We start from the raw sequence: 22,758 nt of genomic DNA, 5'->3' as shown, positions 1-22,758 counted from the left end.
TATTTAGAGCTTGCGCCCCACCCCAAAAGTTCCGGTACTTTTGGAAAGTACTACCCCCCAAGCAGGGACTTTTTTTGGGGTAAAATAAATTTACTTAAATTTATTTATTCAATTTAGACCCTGGTGCGGTGGAGTTCCTCAAAAGGTTCCTAGTTCCTGGGGAAAGTTCCTGCGGTGGAAACGCGGCTTAGGGCTCACTTCACCCAACTGGGGACCACCACCCAGTCCAACCACCGCCCAGTCCCTGCTGGCCTGGAGGCTCATGTCGAATTATCCTCGTGTAGGTCATCTGACCAATCCAACTAATGTCCCTTCTGATGAAAATATTCATTTGGGCTTGCCCAGTGTTAAGAAATTCCTGATCATTTTTACCTGCACACATAATGCCTGGGAGAGTCTGTTTCTTATTATTCACTTCCTCTGCAGTTTGAATACAACAAATGGAAACAACAGCAGCATTCATGGCCATTTGAATCTTGTATAATTGCATTATGAGCACATAGGGAATTATTTTTAAAAATGCATCGCAGCCCCTCACAAACCGACTATGTGCTTGTGAGGCACTGGTCTAAAAACCCTGTGTTCAGAATTGCCCACAGGTCAAGCACTGTTTTCCAGAAATAGGCTTTACCTGGGCAGGCTGCTTTTCATAATAAAGCGAGGCACAGTTTTTTGGAGGCTGGTATCCCTGACACACGCAATAGTGCAGTGGTCAGTAAGATCATTTGAGAATACACCAAGCGACGAGTATTTATGAAGAGTGTTCGTAAGGCTCAATTCCAAGAGCTTAGATTTAGTTTGACAATTTAAGTTAGGGCAAATGGGAAAATTAATTCAGATTACCACAGTCAACTTTCAAACTGTCTGAGGCAGTGGCGAGCCAGTCCCAATTCAAGTTTCCCAACAGCATAAATTCAATACAAAAGCCTCTTCTGTCCAAAAGCCGCATCCAGTCACCTCTAATCACAACACACACGGTGTCCTCTGTTGTCTAACATACAAGCCTGACAGTGTCACACAGGGCACTGTCAACTGAGTGAGGCCGCACTATTGTATCCTTATATGTCATGTGGCAGAAGGACATTTCAAAAGCCTTTGACTCTTGTTATACAGGCTGGCTCAATCTGTATAAACTCAAGAGGCAGCTGAATAGGATGAGCCACCCCAACATGTCTCCCGCAGCAAGGCTACAGCTACACATGCAGTTCCTAAAGCTTTCTTATCCTCTGAAAATCGCCATGACCCACTCTTAGCCTACTCCTTTTGACAACCACAAATGTATAAATCAGGCAAACCATCCACATTACAACTGGAATGACAAAGATTAACCAACAGAAAGCATGTTCACAAAGTCCATTGGTAGCCTATTTTAGCCTATAGGTTAAGGTTTTAGCTTTAGAAATAAACTTCAGGTAAATTTGCAGAGCAGTGTTACAGAAAAGTCAAGGCACTCCTTTAAAACTGTTCCAAAAATGTACCTCTAAAATTCCCACAGGGATGCACAGCCATGTTATTTCTTTGCTGATCTACCTGGGATCCAAATTACATACCATGAAGCAGATATTTTCTCAAAATACAATATGATATTAAGACAATGAAACAGATACAACTTGAGCACACAAAGCACAAAAAAACTGTACAATGAGCCAAGATTATGATTTAGATCTCTTCCACATTTTAGAGGAATGACCAAGTACAAGTTGGTTGGAAGTAATCATTCAAGGCAATGCAACAAGGGTATTGTTGTTGACACCATTACCCAGTCACATGGAATCAATGTTACATGGGAAAAATCTATGATTCACGAATGATGCACAGATGCAGAATCCATTTTCAGATGTTATGTCCCATCATCCCTCAAACAAACACACTTTGAAAACATACAACATGAGAGAACAGACCCCCTTGAGGATACCTGAAGATAGGCTATTCCTTTTCTCCAGGTGCAATGGTGGGGCAGCGCAGGTGGAGAGGAAGGGCCCTTTGATCATGTGATCCTGTCGTTCTGGCCTCAGGCAATGTGCAGAAGTCGACAAGTGCAGCAACCCTCAACACAGATATCAAAGGTTTGGGAACTGTGACAAAACTAAAGGGAGAAAAGGATTGACACTGCACTGCTATTTCTCTCAGCTGTATTCTGGAACCGCTCTCCCAGCTGCATATCTTTGGTCAGCAATGAGCACACAGATGTGAGCACATGATGGACACAGCTAATGAAGTTTGGCTTCGGATGCATTGTGGAACAGCGCTGACGTACTGACAGGGGTGATTAGAATGGTCAGTCCCAGCTACCGTGGACTTGTGCAACGCAAAGGGCCAGAGAAAGACAAACAAATGTGTTTTCAGCTAAATCCACACACCACAAGCCTGCCTCCACATGAAACCAAAGTAAATTTGTATGTGCAAAACCCATAGTCCACTGGGAGAATATGTTAAACATGACCATTTATAGAAACCACAGCAAAACCTTACTGGTGAACCACAGGAATCCTGCTGCTCATCACTAATTGTTATTGACTGTTGTTATGACTGATTTTGTATAGTTCAGGAGAAATGTACAAATGATCAATTTGAGAGGATATTGGGTATTATTGAAGGATGGAAAATAATGGCACAGGGATGTGCCCATGGATTCAAAAGAGGGCTGACGACAGCTGGATTTTTTAATATGAATCAAATTACCAAACAATGTTAGACCTATTCAAAGGTGGTTAATTGGCACCATAAAGCATTACAAGTGCTCATGGTGAATTAGGGTACCATTCCAGGTAATTGAGCACTGTAATAGTCATTCTCAACACTCAATGACCTATAGGCGTGAGCACAGAATTTGGTGTTTATGAGACAAATTATGTACTAGCATTTCAGAAATAAGTACAGGCTATTTCAACATCCGAATGGCTGACAGAGAACTTAACTCATTAGCAAACCTCTTCGATGACAAAATTAAGCACAGTAAAATTAAGCAAGTAATGTATTTTTTTATCTTCGATTACATAAATTACTCTCCCATTTTTAAATGTATTATTAAACAAAATGGTTTATTTACTCAGCAGATAGTTTGAATATGATATATCACACTTAAAATGTAAGTGTAATTAATAATTAATTTACACAGTGAAATATACAAGGCATCATTATGTGATAGGCTGTTAACACCTTTATCTTTATTCTCTTTAAATCTTAACTCCTACTGGAAAAACATTGCTTGTACTAGTTCAAAACAAACTACAGAACATTAACTATTATTGAAGGCTGTAAGCTTCACACAGAAGGGCTATCATAGTGTTGCAATTGCAGTTAATTCCCTCTTCAGAGTCCTTTGATAAATAAAAAAATAATAACCATCTGATACAGTTAATTGGAATATAATTCATAATCGGTTCTTCACTGGCAGGGCACAGTTTTTACTGCTGATAAAGTGTGACAGGCCGAGGGGGTCTTCGCATGTGGCAAGTTATATGGCATTTTATTTGCAGCCAAGATACTCACTACCAATTTAATGGCCGTTTTTCAAGCAATTCCCATACTGATGCCTCTGTTGGTGTTCCTGTTTCAGATGAACAGAGGTGTCCTTGAAATGTCACTGTTCATTGTTCAGTTGGTATAGCAGAGGACTGGAGGGCTTTGCTGACGACTTGCATTATGTTACAGGAGTAAAATGTGCATAATTGCTGCATGAAAGCCAAAAAATAGCTTTTATCTTTCCATTACTTATGCACACAGTCTGCAATCCTTGACAATAATATTTTGGTGGCATTTTATATTCCAATGGAGTCTGACTTGATCAAATGTTAAGTTTGCAAGGTGGATGCATATTCCGTATTGGTTGAAGTATGTGGAATGATGAACGCTGCCTGTTAATATATCCTGATGTACCTTTCTCCTCAGAGGCTGCAAAACTCTGCAGTACAGTCACTGTTGAACAGATTAAATAAGCTGTTAAAACAAAGAAAAATGTAATTTGAGCAATGCAATTCTCCAATGTTAACAAAGACAAATGCAGAAGTTTCACAAATGATCTATACGAAGCAAATATAAGGCACCCTATGTCAACCTACAGCAGATGTAAATCCACCAAAAGGGTAGAAAACAGCTCCAGTGTTTCTCTAGCCCACACACCTTCTCCAGCAGAGTTCAACCAAATACTTTTTTCATTTAACTATTAGCAGTAAAAGAACAATGAATGAAATTAAAGCTTAATAAAGTCGGTCTTATAAAATAGCCTGACAGCATCATTTATTCTTGGTTGAAGCCCATGCCTGCTCAGATCCGGAAGGTTTATCCTGAAGACTTCATCATGTAGACTTCCACTAGAGGCTCTCTAAGCTCTCATTTGCAAGGGCCAAATCCTTGAAGGCCCACCTCAACTTCATGTCAAACACCATCTGCCTCAGTACCACGGCTCACAAAATTTCAAGGGTCTGCTTCAAATGCTCACCTGAAATCTCATACATAAACAGTTCTACTGGGTTTCACTGCCAGGCTGTATGTCAATGGTAGAAATTTACAAGTTAAACATTAAGTTGGCAACTAATCAACACAGCATTCAGGTCTCCCAGAGGACTGAATTGGAACTGCAGAACTGCAAGTTCCATTGCATCATTAATAAGTAAATGCAGGACTAAAAATACTCTTGTAGGACAAGAGTTCCAATACGAAATTCATATCAAATATCAGCTATCATTTAAGCAGGAGAGACACTGCACACAAGCAAAAATAGAGGAAGTTTCATGCCTGGAGACAGACATCTTGAGACTGTAGGTTTGCAGAGAAAGCTTTGCACTCTGCTGATTGCACATTTTATAAGCTCAGTGACACAAAACAAGCATCACATTTGGAAAAGTACAGGAAGGCTTTTGTTTGTTTTTTTGCAGCCAAGACAGTGGAAAAGCAAATTTCAATGAAAATACCAATACCACCATCAACACAGACAAACAACTAGGCATAAGCCCTTCAAAAAAATGTGAGACATGTTTGAAATCTTGACAACAAATATCTCAATTGCATATACAGAAAGTCTATTCAGACGCTGCATAAAATGCTCAATGGATGATCCTTCCTTTTACAGCAATTCTCCAGGATCCTTGTCAAAGGTTTAAGGCTTTATTTGCATGCAATGCTCTTTATAGGCAAATAAAAGGAGATATCTGACAGCACCACAGTTTTAAAAATTAAATGTGAGAGAAAATGAGACAGGTCATGAAGTCAGATTCCTCTACATCACATCATCCTTACATTGACTTAACCAGTTCCCACCGACAAAGATTTTAAATGTATTGATTAGCTTAATGTGTCACACTGTGTCCGCTGGATGAACTAACCTCCAAGCAAAGCTGTCTGTATTCAAAAGCTAAAGGCAATGCTACGGGAGAGCGGTTGACCATTTAAATGATGACAGACTGAACCAGTTAAGCGCTATCTGCCTGCATGTCCCTCAATGGGAAGACCAGACTGACACATATCTTGAAGGTGTTAAAAGCAGAGATGTCAGCAGTGAGTGTTTAGTCATCACGTTGCCCGTTAATCTCATCACCACAACAGGAATGAAAATGACAGGAGAGGGAGATGAGGCACAAAAGCAAACACAACACACACACAAGCGGGGATTAGACTATCACCATTTATCCCCTCCCGCACAACCGCCCACACATTACCCATGAATGCTTATTTTACAGACAGCAGGAACTGGCTTCAGTTGACATTGACAAATTAAAGCACTAAACATAATTTTGAAAATAGAGAACGAGCCAATGAGTGATTCAGCCACACAGGACAAAATTTTGACATAAACTGAAATAAATACGTAAAAATAAAACCACTGTAAATAGCTTTGAGTGTTGTTTGCCAGCATGTTGTTAACATGCAGAACGGACTGTAAATGGGAGAACATTTCAATGTGTAATTGCTAGGCTGCTGAAATGTTTTATTTAATCATACAACTGCTTCATCAACGTAAGGTACAATCTGTCATATAGCCATTTTTTTTCATTCCTTTGCCAGTGGAAAATACCTCATAATTAATCCAGATAGATAATTTAAGGTTTTACTTCAAATGGAAGACCTGTGCTTTGCACCGCAGGGAGGAAGATGAGGAGAAATATCACTGTCACATGTGGTGTGTAACTAGCTGGAAACTAAACCGAGTGCAGTAATAAGGTTTGGCCAATCAGCACATAGAGAAACAGATACAGATCTGTAAAGCAAGCAGTACATGCAACAGTACTTTACCTCTTGTGTACGTTTACTACAAGAGATCACAAGAGATTACTGAAATATCAAGCGCCTGTTAGGTTTTTTCTTTTTTTCGCAAAATGTAGCAAATGTAAAAGTATTGTGCCATCAAATTTAAAAAAAAACCTTAACCACAATAAAACATTAACACAAGATTGACTCTGCAAGAAGTACAGTTTGCCCTTATTAAAGTTTATCTGGAACATAACTTTTACAGCAACGTCAAGATAATTTCAATGTCGACAAAAACAGAGTAAAAGGACACATCTTTTGTGTTACAAAGAGATTTCTCTGTAGGAGGCAAAGACACTTTAAAAATTACATGTCCATAGTGTTTATGCGCTTTAACATTTGAATGCCATACTTTTCTTCTCTCAGGGAAAATTTAATTTTATTTCAGCATTTTAATCTCACCGAACTCTAAAGAATAAACTGCCATGAACATCTGAAAAGGTAAACTCAACATAATCATATGAAATCACCATTATTGAAATACGCATGCACCCGACTAACATCCTTATCGCCTTAACTACCTTAATTACTGTCATATGTGTATTTTAATCATGGTGAACAGGAAGAACAAATCTGGGGGTGGTATGAAATTAAAGGATGTGACATAGGCCTACCAACCTACACAAAATCTGATTTTGGCCAGTCTTTTTTTTTTTTTTTGATGTCTTCAACAAGTTTATGATATTACTGCTTGTGCTCATGGGTTATTAGCATTACACAAGTCAGACATGGTTTGCAGAGCACACACTTAATTTGAATATAACTGTAGACAGGGTCCAGTTAAAGGATATCATTAATGTGCTGTACTTTTGAGGGTATGTGCATGCATATCGGATGATCTGTGTAGGAATTACTGCCCTTTTTATGCATCATTTTAGGGGAGCAAAAATAATGACAAATTAATGCAATTAACATGCAAAAAAGTTGTCATCTAGTACATGTTTGCAAATCCATTGCATTCAATGCAGTCACAGTGCCAATTTTTCATATAAATGCATGTGTAAGTAAGTCATTATTATGCAAAAGATAGTACTGATGTAGCATATTATTTAGGAATATCAAATATTCTGTGTGATAGGCTGGCGTCCTGTCTGGGGTGTGTTCTTGCCTATCGTCCGGTGTGCGTTGGCATTGGCTCCAGCACCCCCCCGGCCGTGACCAAGATAAGCGGGTGTAGATAATGGATGGATGGATGGATGGATGGATGTAAATATTCAATGTTTGCACGGGCTGGCATTGGTATCACCTAACAGTTCTGAGATGAGAATAAAATCTCTACAAATGTATACATTTTCACTCATGCATTTATTGGTAATTATTTATTGCAGAGACAAGCTGGAATAAATAAGGAACTGCTGGAGGTTAAATGTGAAAATAGAACACCCACAAAGGTCTTTCTCCCTAAAAGACAATTTCTTGACAATTAAAAACATCCATTCCTCATTTTCGTCACACTTCAAGACCTGAACCTCAAAAATCATACAAAGTGGAAGAACGGGAGAACAGCAGAACTGTGCACCATAAAGGCAGCCCACTTGCTACCTTTTACTGCTGTGGGAATTGCTCTTCATTTGTCACTAAAAGGTAGTTGAAAAACATGAAACACCTCAGATCTTACATAAAGAGTACCCCCTGGTGACATCCTTTTCCAGTTCAGTCTGAAGGTAAGAAAAGCACACTGCGCTACACAATGTAATTCAATCATATTTACCATTTTTCAGTTTGACTAAAAAAACACCTCTTCATCAAAGTGTGAAATGACGTGGTCCCTCATAAGCAGAGGCATGGGGAAAATACGTCTGAGACCAATTTCCGGGGACCCGAAGTGCAGAAATAAATCATAAATAAATACGTCGCAATTACAACCAATAATGACCACACTGTCCGCCGTGCTTCTGTTGATTAATTTTAAATTAAGATGCACAATTAGCTGTAGGTTGAGTGATTGAGCGCAATGATTGTTAGCTGTAAGTCATTTGCTAAATTAAGAAGTGGGGGGAAATATTTTAAGTGCCATTAATGATGCAAGTAGAGTAACATTTCATGTTATTTTTTTCCCCAACGATATTGAGCAGCTCTGAATGGTGGCAAACAAGGCTTTTTGGAAATTATATATTCAATATAGCTCGTCATCATTTTCTATTACTAATGTGCTCATATCTAATGTTATTCTTCAAGAACAAACAAATCTATCCAGCTATACACACTTATTGATTAATGGCCTTCACAGATTAACCACATGTGACAAGGGGCTCCATTTTCCAGTCGGTGCGTGGTGAGTTGCGAGCTGTCGCACTGGCGAAGAGGTATTTTCATCATGGATTTTGACATGCCTGATGATGAAGCCACAGCGAAAGCAGTTTCACCGGGCTGAGACGGCGCCTCCATTAATTTTCAATGAGAGGTGGCGGGTCACCTCCGCAAGGCATGTTGGGATTGCGGGCGGCGTGGGCCTAGCTGTTGAGGCGGCATGGGGGGGCTGTCAAAGCTTATCTTCAAGCCCCAGGTGGTAAAAATTTGCATCATCATAACCAACCAGATTTGATCTCCGATGTGCAAATTGTCTCCCATTTCAAATTATAGTAACCCCATTTATTAGTTCTGTCATTGAAGACACTCTTTCTCTCTGCCAAATAAATGTAAAAGACACGTTAAAAACACGGCAATGAAAGTGTAGCAACATTCATAATATATTACTCTATTTGCAAATAAGTTTGTGGTCCTGTAGCCTAGTGTTTGTTAGGTACAAGCAAAATTAATGTCATGTTTAACAGAAGGAAAAACGGATTGGCTAGCCTGTTCTGTTCTGGACTGAAATTGATAGCCTATATAATATAAAGGTTAATTTGATTTGCTAAACGATATATGTTATGTAATTCATTTTTGTATGAACAGCTTTTTAATGTATTATAAAATGATAAATAATCAATAAAGTTATTAAAAACTGTGTTCTGATCAATACGAACAACAAAACGAGTTGCACGTTTAGCAGAAGTAAAAACGACATAGAAAATGGCTGCATCTGATCAATATGAATGATTACAATCACCATGAGCTTCCTTTAATGATCCATGGCATAGAATAATAAAAAACAACTCCCAATTTTATTCATACAGCAATGTCCCTCCAAAATTCAAAAACAATGCAAGAATGCAACCTATTTCATATAAAATTATTCAAGTTAATTCACGCCCCTTTCACCTTTCTCATAGATCACAACATATCACAAAAAATGGGCTATACTAATATTGCAAGGCTATATCCAATAGCACAACCCAAATACGAAATGCATCTTCAATTTGCATAATTTATTAATTTTCTGTAGGATTTATGTCATTTGTTAGCCAGTCACTAACGACGTGTGAGGGGGAAACCAGGTTTTACCTATTCTATATTCTTCTATATGTATGTTCTATTTACATTGTATATGTAGTTGTTACAACCAAGCTAGGGATAGACTTGCTGGACAGTGTTATAATGTAAGTAACACCGAGTCATTTTAGTTCTGTGAACAGGATCACTGGCATTGCAAGACCTTCCCTAGTTCTTATGCGTTTAATAAAAGAACAAAAAGAAGGATCTGAAATTTTGCTTGAGTTTTACAAGTAGCATTGATTTTATCTGCAAAAAAGCAAGTCAGCAAATCAGGAAACTGAGAAGGTTTGGAGTATGTATGTTCCACAGAAAGTCTGTGCCAGTCTGGTGGAGAGAATTCTTGTTTTTAATATTTGTGTTTGGTTTGGTGACCTTAGCACAAAATGCAGACATCAATTAGCTAGAATTGTCAACACAGCTGTTAGTAGACAAAGAGCAGAGGCAACTCCTGTTGACCTGTATAACTCCATAACAGTTCACAGAAAGTCTCTGGCTAAAGTAAATGGCACCAGTCACTCCCTCCACAGCGAGTTTGAGTTGCTTCCCACTAGCTGCCATTTCAGAGTGCAAGCAGCCAAAAAGAACATCTATGAGAAATCCTTTGTCCCAGCTGCAGTCAATCAATTGAACAAAAACAGACGATGAGCTATTATTTTGCATGATTTCTGTGTGATTGTACTGTATTTTGTTTCATGTATGTATTTTCTATTTCTGAGCTGGGACTTTGCTGGGGAATGAAGTTCTATTCTATTCTACTCTATTCTAGACTTTTGGGGGGCCTACCCAACAAATAATTGGGGGGCCCTTTCAAAACATTGGCCCCTTCTGGTTCTTCTGGTGTCAAAGGAAGGCAAGAAGGTTGGGCCCTGGGCGAGAAGGCAAGGCCCTAGGCACTGAGCCTGATCTGCCTGGTGGGAGGGACGTCTCTGTATATATGCCACGCTGTAACCAAAGGACATCTTAGTTTCCCCTCAAAGCAATTTATTATTGTATCAGAACTGATCAAAAATCAAATACTGAAACCCCTCCTCCTTCCAATGGTTTACTCCAAATTAATTAGGAGGCCAACCTGTGGTAGTGAGGAGTGTTCTGCTGCCTGACATCAAAGCAGCAAGGGGCAAAAAAGAGAATCTTTTTTTTTTGTAAAAGTCTTTGTATATGTGTGATCCCAAATCGTAACACAATCCATAGAAACTTGTAAGACCATAGTATCAACAATCCATAAAGTGCACAATAACAAATTGCTCTTTGTCAAAAAATAAATAATAAACCTGAAATATATTTTGCAAATCTCAATTAGACATGCCACTTTTGGGGCTATGAATGTAATATTCTCATAGGCTGCAGGTTATGAGTCTGTAGGATAGCTGACACGCAACCTACCAACAACTCCCTTGTGAAGGCAGGATTTTGATTCTTGCCATGGCACTTCCTGCATTGTGACCCTATCTCTATCTGTAACCCTCTCAAAATAAGGGAAAGAGCACATAAGGAGAAGAGACTATCTGCTGTCCCTTCAAATAGACAAAATAAGCTGCTCTTTGGAATGTGCTTGGAGCTACATATGCCCTTGGTGCCTTAGCAGGCATTACCTTCAAAAGATTGAATCATCTGCTGACCTTAACATGGGAATCAGCATGATAGCAATCCTTCCCACAGCTGCTGGCTCTCTCTCTGAGAAACTTTATTTGATTTGTAGGCAAATCTATGACACAAACTGTCCCCTGGCACTAAAATAGGAAAAATGATTATAGCAGCCCCCCAAGGGGTTCCGCTGATATTGCTGTACAAACCAGCTAATTATTTTTCACACCTGTGTAAACTTGAACACAAGCAGCAATATTAGTGGAGCCGAAATGGTTAATATCATTTCTCTGCACATCGTTAGAGCAAAAGAATGACAACAGACTATTGTCTCAATTAAAAAACTGAGTCAACAGAGCGACTGGCCTCACGTCAGTGAATGCAGGTTCCTGTTAATTCAGATTAGGACCAGGAAATGGCCACACTGAAGATGTCTTTGGGGGCTGAGTTTGAGGTCTTGTCAGGCTTGATTAGCTGACAGGCTGGGAACGAAGGCCCACACAGGGAGTGATTACTACATATCAGCCATCTTTGATATTAATTTCCAGAGACTGCCTCGATACACAGAGAATACACAGCACAGGCAACAGGACTTTGTTAAGGGCAGGCCTCTCTAGGCCACCCCTCTTTTCCTCCCATGAAAAATACCCCCTCCCCTCCCACTCCTTGCAGAAATCCATGCGAAATGGGAGAAAGAGAGACTTCTGTTACTAATCCTTCCCATAAAATGTTCTGCAACTTTATAGGGTCATGTGTGAATGAGAGCTGGTGTCAGCATTCTGAAACTGTTTCTCTAGAAATTTTCCAGCTCAAGACCTACAAACATTAATTAACAACACTAGTGTGGATAAAGCCATAACATTAATGGATCAACCTTCTTAACTCAACTTGTTTCACTTCTGAAACAAAACAAAGCATCTAAACAAAGCATCATGCAATGGATAATCCATGATGAGGGGTGTGGTTATATGATTTTAATGCATGACGTGGAGGCAAAAGGAGTGCAGTATTTTAATATAACTGTACACCTCGTGGATTATCCTAGTTATACCATGGTCACTTGCCAAAATATTAAAACAAGAGCATTCACTTATTTTTGTTGGACATTTTGCTTTCATAATGAATGTTTATTTTATTTTTACTGTTTTCCTGGCAAAACACGAGTGTCAGACTAATATCTGGAAAACAACCACTGCCACAATTGGCGTACAATGCAATACAGACATTACCTCAAGATTCCAGAAAAAAAAAAACTCAAACTGGCGTAGATACGATCGGGCAACCAGACACTTATTGCAGACCCTCATGTTCTAGTCAAGTAGCAAGCCAGCATTTTGCTCAGTTCACTTCCACTTGTGGAACATTTAATGAAATAAAAATGCATTAAAATTCTTGAAAAAAACTTGATCTTGGATCAAAATGGTTTCACAGTATGTTTTCAATCATGGGCAGCTAGATAGCTATTTACTCATTTGATTCATAACTGCAGCTATACTGTCGTTGCAAAGGCTGGCTGGCTTCATTCGATAGAGGACCTATGTGATGAAATGGAAGCCATAACCAAACAGCACATTACAACATACTTGTGAACACTTGCTGAATTGAATAAGTATTGCACATACATACACCACACGAGCTAGCTCAGTGTTGATGTTCAACCATTCTGTGGGACCCTCAGCATCCCTGCCCTAGTGCCTGCTCTACCCACAACCCTGAGGCCAACTGGACTGAGGTTGCGGTGAGAGGATCGAAGAAAGATCACTGTCGCCCTGGAGGCTCTCCTTGTCCTTCTCTGGACCTCACAAACCGCTTTTCACGACTGGATGACGAGGACCTTGTTCACCCTATCTGTGCCTCACCCCCACCTGGCACTGCTGCCAATGGTTTCATTGCTCTCTGCCCAGCTGCATGTGGTTCCACTACCCCTGGCCCTACAGCACTTTTTAATATCAGGTCACTTACAAATAAATCTTTTATTATCAATGATCTTATCTGTGACAATAAACAAGACTGTTTTTTTTTTTTTTGTTTTAACATAAACCTGGCTAGGAACTGATGGTCAGGCTGTTCTTATTGAAGCCTCTCCTCCCAATTACAGTACCAATTCTCTGTCTCAGTTAGAAATGCAGGGGAGGGGGAGGTATGGCCAGCATTGCCCTCTCTTTTCTTTGTCACAAGCCCCTTACCTTTGGAAATACCTTTTACCATCCTGAATATCATGCAATGTTATTGAAATGTAAACCCAGTGAACAGATTGATTGAAAATTTCAGTGCTAAAAAAATTAGAATGAATGCAAATGAACCCACTAAGGCCCAAATACGGCCCTTTATTAGTTGACAATATGGGACAACTATGTTAAATACAGAGTTTCTAAGTGACACCATTGTTGCATAGGTCTTTCATTTAACAAGCACCCCCTCCCTGCATTCTGTTCTGCAACTATACCCCCAATCGTGACACACTGGACAATAGCATCAATCTGGGAGTTCATAAAAACAAGATTCCAATGATGTATGACACGTCTAATTTGACTTTCGGAATAGCGATTTATAGCCCAGCGTAACCAAAAGTTTTGTCTCATTGTCGCTGCGTTACGCATTCAGCCTCTGCGATAGCAGTAAAAGACACTGCACCCGGCGAGACCTAATTGTTTTCTGTCATTTTTAGGAAAATATTATTATTCTTGAGAACAACTGAGTATGGCTAAGGCATACGCTCACCCAGCTGATATTGATTTCTGGAGTAAGTCAGATGAGAATAGCGACATCATTGATTCTCTGGTGGAGGAGGATGCCTATGAACATGGATAATATATCATCCTAGATACGCAAGTATTACTGTTCAAAATATTGCGGTTATACATGTTAATAATCATCTCCAATTAAACAAAGATAAGATGGAGATCTCAGGGTAAAGGAGAGTGAAGGTAATCTCTTATTTAAGTTCACACTCTTTTAAATTTACATCCCAGGCTAAGAACCTGGGTGTTATTCTTGGCAGTGATTTAATGCATGCCTTTATTTCCAGTCATCTCGATTACTGTAATGCGCTACTCTCTGGACTCCTCAAAAATGAGTGGCGAGCTTCAATCAGTACAAAATGATATTGCTAGGGCACCAACTAAAACCAAGAATAGTGCACATACTACCCTTATTTTCAAATCTTTACACTGGTTAACAGGTGCTTTTAGAATGCTGGATGGGGTTGAGGTCGGTGGTTGGGGTTGAAGCCGAAGCCAGTCAAGTTCTTCCACACTGTTCCAGACAAAACCATTTATATATAGACATCACTGAAGGGAATGCAGCATGTTGGAGAAGGTACATTTGCACTGAAGTCAAATGTTTTGTCATAGATAAAACATTGTGCACTTGAATGAGGATTACTCTTCACAGGAGAGCAGGATAGTCTGTGTATAACAGCATTCCACAAAGGATTTGATATTTACTGAGGAAAAAACCAGAGCATTTTGAATATGGCACAGAATGCATAAAAGCACTGACCTATGGATGCTATTTTGGTCGTTTGTACAAGATTAGAAGTATATAAATCACTCTAAAACAACAAGGAAATTATTTTGATCATGCAGAAATGTAAATGCATAGGTGCATTTATTGTACATCTTAAGCAGGTTTAATTAAAACGGTTAATTAAAAATTAGGTTAATTAAAAATTAAAGGTGTCCACCATGGGTGCAAGCTTAGCCTTATAACCCAGAAATTGTTCAGGTCTGGGCCCAGCATATGTAATTAGTTGACAATGACCAGACATGCAGTGGTGGTTACAAAGCTTACTGCTCTGTTAGCTTTTATCGAGGACTAGCTAGGTACCCTGAGCCTACCAGCTGTGTACAGTGAGGGACACACCCCTATGATGTGTGTAGAGTAGAAAAAAAGCTCATGGGATGGTGTCTGGAAGGAGAACACATCCTTCACCTGCAGTGTTCCTTCAGCAGGGAGATTCTTCCACACTGGGGAGATAGGTGTTTATAAACAAATACATGAAGGACGAACACTCTTCCTCAAGCCTGCAGTGACCCATCAGAGAAAAGTGCTTTTGGCAAACAATAATGGACACTGCCACACATCCTATAATCACCATTTCTGTACTCTGCAGATGATTATTTAGCCTGTGCAGATAAGCCATCCCTAATTTAGTGTGCACCTGCCTCTTTTTAATTCTATTTAACGATAAGCACCAACTTACCGGATAGACTAAATTAATTGATCACCTGCAATCAGATGGGAAGTAGACCTAGTGAATAGTCGGAATCAGACAGAGCGTGCAAATGCCCTGACACGGTTTACCACTTTACATGCTGAGCCCCTGGCTGTAGCTAATTTAATCATTTCTGCAAATCCCTTCAGCAAGAGCCAACCAGCCGGAATGAGGATACAACCTAAGGAGGGGCTCACGCAGACCCCGTAGGCACAGTATGAATATGTGGGCCTGGTTTTCCTGATGCATTTAATAGTGCAGAAACATGCCAGGGAGAGTTTTAGCCACAGTGTATTTTGTTCATTGAAATATAATCCTGCAACGCGGTATTTTGAAACTGCCGACATTTCTTTATTCTTCAGAACCACAGAGGAAAAGTATAGAGCTGGCTTACATTTGTTAGATTCTGTGTGGTTCTGTCATCGGTAAGGCTTACATATAGAGATTCTACTGACTTGTAAGGTTGCAGTGATCTAAATATAGATGTGACTTGGTTAAGATTTCTTTACTTATCATATTCCATATCCAATTATTGACACAGCCATCAGACCAGAGACAATTATATATGGAATTTAATACTGGCTCCTTGAGAAAATTGAAAATAACCTCTAAAAATTCTTTACCTGCTGCCTTCTTCCTTGAGACAATTCTCAAGATTACAGTCATTTATTAAATATAAATATAAAGGTCAAGTCTTGATTGTTTTGCCTAAAAGAAATCCTTTGTATTTCTCTTAATGTAATATCCACACTTCCAAAACCTTTATGACAGGCACTGATAAAGCCATGAGGAGAAACAGTCCATTCATGTCTAAATTTGGAGCTCCTTATTATCATCAAAATGTATCATTAACAGGGTTTTTTAAAGACCCTGTCAACCATTTCCAAAAGAGGCTGTTTTGGTAAGTAATGATTACAGCCAGGAAGTTTAATCTACCACAGTACTGAATGCATACTCAAGAATCAATGAATACATCCTCTGTGGGATTTTTATTACACACATACACATCATGCACGACAAAAACAGAATACAATGAGAAGAGTGCATTCACAAAAAATAAACATTTTGGAAAAAATAAAACATTTACAGCATAAACAAAACTACATATTAGCATGCATGATATAAATAGATTGGGATCTATTTGCACAACGGTTTCTGTTTTTGCAAACATATTTTGTTTTTCATTCATTCATCCTTTTTGTTACACTACTAGGACAGTTAAAATGAACAGGAACATTTATTATACAGTTACAACCACTGAAATAATCAGACACACAAGACAAGTTAATCCACAAAAGATTCATGTCTGTGATGTGCATTTTTAAAGACAAGGCAGCCTTTGGATCTGACTATAATGAAAACTTGACACAGGAACAAATATATGGAAGTATTGTAGAAGTGTAAACCTCACCAACCTAGATATCACCTGCCATTCTTTGCATTTTCCAATGCAAACAAAATTCCATAGAAACAGCACAAATCTAAGGACCCACTTAAAACACATGTTTAAGATTATTGCATTACTTGTGACTGACTGACCTGACTTTGCTGTAAAAAAAAAAAAAAAAAATGTAAATAGATTTTAATAAATTGTACATCAATTAAGTAATTAGCTCCAATTGTCATATGTGTGTGTGTGGGGGGTGGGGGGGGGAGTGAGTGAGTGAGTGTGTGTGTGTGTTTGAGAGAGGGTGTGTGTGTCCCTGTCCCCAATGTTGGGGATGCCTTAGGCTTCAATAACAGGACATTAGCTTCGAAATGAAAGCTGCTCTCTCTCTCTGCTCTGACATTTCTCGGGGATACAATACATAACAATGTTCCTGCAATGGGGAAATCTGTGGATCTTAAAGTGCCAAACGAGGCAGAATGTATTACTGCAAGGCAGTGTGACCTTTGCTGTTTGATAAATCATGGTGACAGGAGACTGGCGGAGCGTGCGGGATGCAAAGTTTTGACTAACGATCATTTCCACAGGGCGAGAGTCACGTTGACCTGGCCTGGGCATGCCACCCACACTTCACTGCTAACTGAAATCCGTCAAACACTCCAGGCTGCCCTTGCTGCTACTCAGCAAATAACAGGTTGAAAAGATTCTTTTACCTCTAATTTCAGATAGAACACATGACCCACCACTTTAGAAATTTCCTTTTACAGTTAATTATGTTCCACTCTCAGTGGCCAATGTCTCACACAGCAGTAAAACTTAAACCTTTCTACTCCTCTTGAGCCTTTTAAGAGGATACAAGGATAATTGCAAACAATCAACCACTCTGCTGCACCAAAGTTGAAATGCTCTGGCGGAAGCCCAGAAGCTTTTAGCCTGTGAGGTTAAATGAGGTTAAATGATCCATGATGAGTATGGTCTGATGGATAGTGCACAGGTGCAAAAAGTAGCTCATCTCTCTACGCCATGCCGTGGGACAATGTTTTTGTTTTATGAGTTACAGAGCATGGCTTATATGCCCAGCTTGTAAAGTGATTTTTAAATAATTAAAATGTACAATTAAATTTTAATTACCTTGCTAAAGAGCTCAATGACTCAATCAATACAAGTTCTCAGAGCCACTTTTAAAACTAGTTCATTTGACTGTTTCGTTCGAAACAATTGTGATTTTGTTGTGTGAAGCCATGAAACACCTCACAGTGATGAAATTGGGGGGTTTAAAAAGGGTTTAAAAACATTATCTTTGGACGTTTGCAACACTGGCATGCCTAAACATTACAGTGTGAAAGCAAAAACATTCTGAATGCAAAACTCATGCGACTGTAAAACTGAACTGCTCACGTATCTAAAGGTACCTAATTGTTGTCTCGTGAACTTATCCATTTGCTTTTGCTTTGGTCATCTGTTTCTGGCTGTGTGGCCAAAAAACATCTGAAACAAATTGTTTCCAAAAGAAGGTCTTCCACAATTACAGTATTTTACGGTGCTAGTCTATGTCTACTACAGTTTATTGGTAACATGATGCATAAGCATGACCACAGCACAGTGATTCTATTTTCCGTTATATCTGTACAGATAACTTCCAGTACAGATGAACATCAAGCAAACAGAATGCAATTAAATCACTTGAAATTCAAAACAGAATAATATAATTTGTGTGAAAACAAACTTTATCCACAGCACGCATTTAGCAGAAGCTTACCCAAAGCATATTACAAAGTACAACAACAAGGCTGGGGGGAACATCTTAGATCCATCAATGCAATATTGTAGAAATTGTAGCAATCACTGTCTGAACAACTCATGACCCCCTGTGTGCACAGAGAACATTTTAACACTCTTGCATGTTAAAAAGGAACAGTGGCCATCTTCAAATCATCAATTCAAAATGTATTTATATAGCACATTTCACAAACAATCTTGTCCTTATGCAACTGAGAACTGAGAAGATTCAACTTGGGTCCTGGTCATGCCTTTCCAGTCTTAAAGAAGATCGTACATGCGTAGATATGATCTGTTTTGCAGACTAATGGGCCATGGTGAATAAATACAGGGATCAGTTAATGGCCTTGCCTTGAAGATGACAAAGAGGAGGTGACATGTCATCCACTCCCATGTTATCAACTATGGTTACTGTGATTATGGATCCTGTGACATGATAGAATTATCCTCTCTACATTCACATGGACGGGAACACTGTGAAGGGATTTGTTTTTTCCTGTACATCTACTTGCTCATGTGAAACATACTTCTGATTAAATCAGTTCAAGAGTCTAAGGCATGTATAAATCCAAGGTTAATGGCTTTCAATTATGTCTTGGTCTCGCCAGTTGCCTCAGTTTATCATAAATAAAGAATCCTCTACAGGTCACAAGCAAAACTGTTGCCACTGTACTTGTTACCATCACACTTTACTCCATTCAGACTGTTTCACGTGACTTCATACTCACATCCTGACAGCTATGTCAGAGGCTGAGAGAATGACTACAGAGAAACTGGAGGCCAACAGCATGTGAAGAAACAAGTGTCAGGATAGCAGCAAAGACCATGTCATCATCTGGCATACAAATTAAAGAAATTTTGTTTTGAAGTAATGACAGGGGACAAGGGACAGAGCCAGCCTCTGAAAGCATGTTTCAGCTCACCCATCTTCACAGTGGAGATAACATGAAGGCCGTTCAAAGCAACCTGAAAAACACACACGCACCACCGTCCTGCCATATCTTTTACTGGCTTTGTGCCCCAAAGCGCCACCACAAGCCCATTATCATCCTGTTACTAATCAGAACGCGTACCTCTCTCCTGTTCAAAATGCACTTTATTCCCCATTTTCTTTAAACAAAGGCAGCTGTTTGCTAAAGGTCTAAATGCAAAGCTGAATGTTCAGAGGAGTATGAAAAAGTCAAGTGGTACAGCTAGAAGCAGAACGTGGCGAATAAACTAAATTCATGCATCTTGCCAGAAAAATTGAAAATATTTAGCAATTAATTTGCCGTCTGTTGCCAGACTGCAAATAATAGATGCACAAGACATGGTGCATCAAAAACAAAAATTAACAGAAGTACATTTTGATTTGAGTGTGGTCAGTCACCCAAAATGTAGAACTCATTACCTGATCCATAGAAAAATTTTTAAAAAGCAAGACAGAAATAAATTATTGTAATATTTATATGAATCTATGTAAACATATAAATAAATGTAGAAAGCTCTCAAGTTCACATACCCTATACCAGTAGAGATATGTGCGTAGTAACATATATCATTCTTTCAAGTACATAACTGCAGACTGTTAAGAAGCTAAAAGGATTGGCATCAGTGGGCTGAGCCTGGGGATGTGTCTCCAACCCACTAGTAACCAGTGGAGGAACGCTGTAGCCTTTCTATGCAACCTTGCCCTGGAAAACATATTCAGCCAGACTCAATATCATTCATTTAATGGTGGCTTTGTTTGCCAAGCAAATCAACGGGGAATGCTACGGCAATGGGATGTGCCTATAGCTGCAATTAGAAATTCCACATTTGGAATAAAATTGTACTTATTTTCATGTGTTCTGCTTTTTCTCCCTTTTTTTGGATTCCCTGATTGCACCGTGGTTTCACATCAGCGATGTCACGTGCCATCCGCACCCATTTAGAGAGCACCTCAGTTGAAGCGCACGGTGTCCCTGTTATTCACTTGCCTGTGAGCCAATGGCTTTCCCCCACAGCTCAAACTACACAGCACACTACAGCAACGTTAGCATTATTCTGAAGAGAGGTGCTCTCTCACTATGACAACAACAGACAGTCACCTGGTGTTTGTTAGATAGTGCTTGTACAGAGGTACCCGAAGAACCCCAGCCAATGCCAGCTAATGACATAGCACAGACTATAGCCTGCAAACTGTAGGCTATATACCCCAGTATGCAGTGGTGGGAACCCTGTTACAGCATTTTCTCCCTCTATTATCTCTACACTTCCTACTTAAACATCTTTTGGATAATGCCAGTGAGCAGATAACATAAGACCTTTTTTCCACACAACCGAGGCATCTGTTTCAGGAAGTGACAGTCATAGAACCAAACACGGTGACTTGCTCTGCAACGCAAGCAGACTGTATTGTATGAAGCTAAGCAGAAAGGGACAAATATGTGAAATCACCCATCAACCATAGTATTCTTCTAACCATCATGTTTACTGCCCTGCATGAAGATTGTATACAATTATTCTGCTAAAAGAAGAATGCTTTGAGACATGCCATGATAAACAGCGCCACCACCTGATGAAAGGTTGTATTTTTCTTTTTTATTTCACCTTCTCACCTGCCACTACATTAATACAACCTGAGACAAGGTGGAGGATGCTAGCAGCTCTCCTTTTGGTTGTTAGCCTCATCATGAAGACAACAAACAGCCCTGCCTTTCATCGACGGTGCATTTAAACTGAATCTGACATTTCCTTACAAAGAGAGCATGACGTACAAATGGGAATTATGTTTATATTACCCAGATCACTGACAAAGGCCTTCACACAATTTAACATCAACTGCTGCCCTCTGTACAGTTAAAAAAGGCATAGATTTTAGAGCAAAGCCATGACATACCTAAATAAATAATCATGACCTTAAACGTGCAATTGGCAAATGAAGGAGGAGGATATATCCGTTTAAAATTTGGCGTCTATCTTTGGATTAAAAAATCCTTTTTAAAGAGTTCAGATTGTTCATATTTCTCTTGCTTTTTTAGATTACTTAATCAAAAACACGTTAATTCCTCAAGATCAAACTAACAATTGAACTTGTGGTGACATTTAAATATTGTTCTTCGAAATAAATAAATAAAGACAGCAAGCTGGTCGGCAATAAAGTTGTATGAACTGGATTTCCACCTATTGTGATCTTATAAGTGATCTTCAACCCGAAGGACATTATCTTCAAAGACGGGGGGTGGGGATGAGTGAAACGATGAAACATGCATCATGATGTCAAGTATTTAATGAATCTGCAACAAATCTCATTGACACGTCTCCATTGATTGATTGGGAGCATAGCCTGCTGTAGCCTAGCCCCGGTCACCAGAAAAAAATGCCGGCGAAAGGGGGCATTCGCAAAGGTAACGGAAGTACAACAGGATCGACTGAAAAAGAAAAAACCTACCGGAGAACACGTCGAAATGACACACTCACATCTAATCAAACAAAACACACCAGGTGGAGAAAGTGTTGTGACATACCCTCTACCTACCTTTGGTTCTACCCGAAGCGTCTGTGTAGGCTACCTTGAGACAGTATCAAAGCGCTCTGCACTGGCTGAGCAAACTCCAGTCACAACTTAAGTCAGTCGCCGTTTTAAAGGTACGAAAAATAGAATAGAATCTTCCGATATTTTTCTTAAAAAGATGTGGGAACCAATCTCATTTTTTTTTTTTTTTTATGTATTGTGAAAGGTTAAACTAGTTTACTTGTATAATTGCATTTTACGAAGCCCCATGGTGAACCAACAAGCCCCAAACTAGTAACGTAATTTAACTCGAAGCTCACCCAAATATAAAAATCCATTGCCTTTATTACACGACCTGCTGCAACATGGCATAACAATATCCAATACGTATTCAATGTCAAAGATTTAACTGATTGCTTCGTACCAGAATCCCAAAGGGGAAGTTGCATTTAATTATTTTCTACATTATCTTGGAAGACAAGTTAAATTTCTAAGAACGCCTGCACAGCATCTAGGCTATATAGGCTACCAAACAAAATATCACATAAATAACCTGTTCCTGCATTTAACCGATTTCAGAGCGTATTTTGTCAAATCTAACCTAGCTGGGACAACCAAGACACCCAGCGGTGGGATGTTGTGTGTGTAATGAAAGGCGCCGGGTATTGTTTAACAGATGTAGCCTATTTGTAATTA

At 39.3% G+C, this 22,758-nt stretch overlaps 1 protein-coding gene across 1 annotated transcript in view; it reads right to left on the bottom strand.

Annotated features, from left to right (window-relative positions):
• The window catches only part of LOC118235212 (dystrophin-related protein 2-like), a 77,572-nt gene that overhangs the window by 54,418 nt on the left and 396 nt on the right, over positions 1-22,758 (bottom strand). The window lies entirely within an intron of this gene.

Source organism: Anguilla anguilla, chromosome 9 (assembly GCF_013347855.1).
Source record: "Anguilla anguilla isolate fAngAng1 chromosome 9, fAngAng1.pri, whole genome shotgun sequence".
Lineage (NCBI taxonomy): Eukaryota > Metazoa > Chordata > Actinopteri > Anguilliformes > Anguillidae > Anguilla > Anguilla anguilla.
Note: the sequence above shows the minus strand (reverse complement) of the source record. Positions and strands in the feature narration are given on the sequence as shown.